Source organism: Scomber scombrus, chromosome 8 (assembly GCF_963691925.1).
Source record: "Scomber scombrus chromosome 8, fScoSco1.1, whole genome shotgun sequence".
Classification (NCBI taxonomy): domain Eukaryota; kingdom Metazoa; phylum Chordata; class Actinopteri; order Scombriformes; family Scombridae; genus Scomber; species Scomber scombrus.
The window spans coordinates 11,959,589-11,963,762 of record NC_084977.1 but is presented as its reverse complement, the minus strand read 5'-3'; positions in this window follow the sequence as shown (position 1 = coordinate 11,963,762).

Below are 4,174 nucleotides of genomic sequence, written 5' to 3'. Positions count from 1 at the left end.
TGATATTTTTCATCATAATATTATGCAAACCCAGTTGATAAAAGCTGACTATGTTGTTGCCTAAGAGGGGTCAATGCCAACCTAAATATTTAGCCTAATGTTTTGTGTCCCTGCGTGCCTACCACCATCAACTTCCACCTGCATAACACTTTTGCTGGACGATTCAGTGCTTTTGCCAATGTCTAGGAGGACTACATTACTGCTGTTGCTGCCGTTAGTGTCGCTTTATCTGACTTTTTGGTTGATGAACCAGTCAGGCCGCCGGCCATTCACTGGACGGCCGTTCTGGACTTTTCCAGAATGTCCAGATTGCCAGTCCCCCCCTGCCCTTCAATCTATGGCCTGACATCGGGATGACGTGTGTCTCTCTTTGGAGTTCATCCTCCAAAGAGAGACACACGTAGTGTAGAAGTCTTCTATATCAGAGGTCTTCCACCAAAGAGATAAACCTTTAGACCAGGGATTTTAGGCCTGGAGAGAAAGGTATGCCACTCTCTCTCTGCACTCCAATCTGCTCTTATCACACCCCATCTGCCCGTTAAGTCAGTGGTCCATAAAACTGTCTCCAGTGTGATAGGCCAACATCACATCACACCCTAATTTTCTTGAACAACACCTTACAGTTGAACGGGCATGCTTTGCAATGCATAACCAGAGTGCAATGGTGAATTAAGTACCAGGGGACACCTCCAACTCTTACTGCTTATTAAACCACAACTACAGTCAGCCCATGCAGAGAAGAACCTTTCCCTCAAGTGTTGCTCAGTCTGTTTTGTCAAGTTCCTCATTGACTTCATTTCATGGCATATGGCAAGTTAAATTGTGTGTGTGCATGCGCTGTATGCTTTATGTGCATTGCTGTGTTTGCACACTATTCAAGTGAGTAACTGGATGAGAATAATGTTGAATTTGGGTAATTAGGGAGTGTGTGTATGTGTGTGTTTGTGTGTGTGTGTGAGAGATCATGTCTGTCTCCCTGTCTTGACTGTATGTCTACAAGTGCACACAGAATGCAAAATGACTCCCTTAGCAGCCTTTGTCTCCCCCTGGGCCCTCCAGACTTCCCCAAGCTGAACAGATCGAGCCAGTCTGCCTCCCTCTCAGGGTCCAGACTGGTTAACAAGCAGCAGACTAAACGCCAGCCAGTTAAATTGTATGTAACTTTTTAGTTCGCACTAATAGTGTGACCTTTATTGATTTCTTGTCTCTGCCTTCAGCTTGGCAAAACACTAATGGCATTGGTCAATAAAAAACCATGAAGTGGAAGTTCTCTCTCCCCTTGTGTTGACCACATCCCTAAAAATAGACTCTCAACCTCCCTGAGAGGCTGGTGAGCCATTGCTACAGTGTGACAGCTCAGTGCTCTTATTCAATATGAGCTGCACTGTGTCCCTGTTTGTTTCCTCACTACAGATGTAAGCAGGCTAACATGCTGAGCCATCCACCAAACACTATGATCCTGTCCCTGCCAACTCCCATTCAGATGGCCAGCCACATTCAGCGAATACCCTGCCTCTTTTGATCAATACATTTATAACACGATGAATGGAGCACAAAATAACACTGCGACTTGGGCGCGCAAATCGAAAACAAACATTAGTTTGGAAACTGTGTCTTGCAAGGCACGGTGGGACCTACTGCTTGAAAGAATTACATTCACATTTCAAAAGAACAAGTTTACAATAAAAAATGTCCTGTGTGTGTGTGGAGCTGCCACCCACTGTTTTATTGACTGGCAATGTCAATGTGTATCCCTGCCTGCTGATGTCTTTCGCTCTACACTTGCACTTATTGAACTTTGCAGAAAGAAATAATATTAGCAGAGTTCAATAGAGCTGAAATTACCCCCCACCTCTCAGACAGTGAAAACAACTATTCACCTTGGATAGCTTATGTGTCTATCTCAAGCTTTGATCTTTGTATTCCAATCATATCTGTTTCTCCTACATACTTAAGCTCATTGAAAGTGAATCTTTCCTTGTTCTACAGGTATAGTGTACGATGAAGGCAAGTCTCTCACACAGTGATGCAGCCATTCGTGAGTCGAAGTTCTGGGTGGGGTGTGGGACCCCTGTGGTGCCGCTCCTTTTCAGTAAGTGAAGCAGCAGCAGCCAGCAGCAGTATTGATTCACCTTGCAGCCTTGAGCCTGCTGTCACACAGACAGTGTCAGACAGTATATCACTTTATTTAATCCACTGTTAAAAAAGCCATAATTAGAAATCTGTTCAGCAGATGTGTTTTAGTAAGAGTGGGTTGTTGCTAAGTTGTATTACACTGTCTGTTGTGCATCAGTTTTACATGCAGTGTTTTTCTCATTTCAGTAACAGTTAAATGAGAATTTTATGTCAATGATGGATTTGGATCAGAGTGCTGCTGACAGTGTCTGCAAAGAGATGGCAAATGATGCAAATAAAACCTCTCTTGGGGGATTAGTCTGCTTGCTATTTGAAAAGTACTTACAGTAAGTCTTGTAATTGTGGTTAATGTTTGCTGGTCCCTTGACTCAATCTAATGACTGATTGCCAATAGCGTTTGCTTATAAACAGTGCCCTTGTAACTAGTTGGATTTACAGTATAACATGGCCACTCAGTATTTTTTAACATTTTAGCAGCCGAGACACACTGACCATGAGTTTACAATTCAAACTTCTTTTCTTAATTATGCAGCCGTTTTAATCAATTGTATTAGTTTATGATATAATACAGGATGGGTTTAACATGTTTAAATGAGTTTTGTCTCCGTGAGATCATTGTATTCCTGTGTTCTTTAAAAGATATTAATGCATGACAACCTGTGTGACAAAATCTGTTGGTCCAATCACTCTGTTGAAAGAGTCAGTCTAACGCTGCAATTATCACTCTTGTCCAGACCTTGTTCTGTGCAAAAATGCATTATAAAGTTCAAGATTCAGTGATATGGGTTGTGGCGTAGTTTTTTGGTATGGACAGTGTTTCCTTGATGAGCTGCATTTAACAAAAAGGACCAACTAAAATGACAGTAACTGGGGAATAACCACTTGATATGAGTGCTGTTGAAGCCACATATTAGCTTTGACTTAAAATTTTAATGCGGGTCACTTTACTTCAAGTATGGACAAGTGGAAAGATTGCAGCTACCAGTTGTTTTTTTTCAATATTCAAGTGAATGTTGTATTAAGATATACTTCTGAAATCCAAATGTGTCCTTTGAGCCTTTTGATTGACCTACATTTGAGCAATAGCCTAAATACCAGTAATAGATCCTTTTCACAGCAGGCATTTTGACTTGTCATAGGAGGAAAAGCACAGCTGGAAGTGATAACATGAACAATGGCTCAGTTCCCTTCACATTTCCAAGGAAGCCATATTGGTAAACAATCAATCATTATACTAATGTGGTGCATTACTAAAACTAAATGGGATTCAGTCATAATTTATGTTATTAATTGCACCTGTGCTTTTCCTGCTTCTGCTCAAAATATCTGGTGTAAAAAAGGCCCATTTCTCTGTGGCTGTTTGCCTCTGATTTACACACTGATAGACATGCAGATTTATTCTTGGCATCCATGTTTATCTTGGTGACCATGTGACAATTTATATCATCGTGTTTTGAGAACTGATTGATTGTTACTTTTGTGTTCAGAATCAATGAAAGTAAGCTCACTAAACACATTTACTGAAGTATTGCAAGTCTTTCCACCATGTTTTTTATTTACATCAGTATTTAAACTTTTACATGAAGTAGTCAGACTGTGTTGTTACAATAATTGAAACAGTGTAGTACAACCTCTGTAGACATTAGTGGCGATACTTTATGTTTAGTTTTATTCAGGTAAATCTTTAAATTTAGGGGTTTTACTGCCTTTTCATGGCAGACAATATCATGAAAAACACAGGTGTAAATATTCAATTTAATGATGGCTGTCACAGTTGCACTTGAATAGAAAGGAACCATTGTTAATGTTATAAGTAACACTTGAGCTTTTCCCACAATGACAAGTCAAACTGCTGTGAAAAAGGCCTTATGGCATATTTTTGTATATGAATCTTCGACGAGTGTTTAAAAGGAAACTATTTTACAAACAGGTACAGTTAATCCCTGCATGCCTTTTGCCATGTTTCTCTTAAATTGAAGTACTTCATAAATGCCACTGGGTGTCGCTCGAGAGTGTCTAATATCGCTCCTGTCCGCTT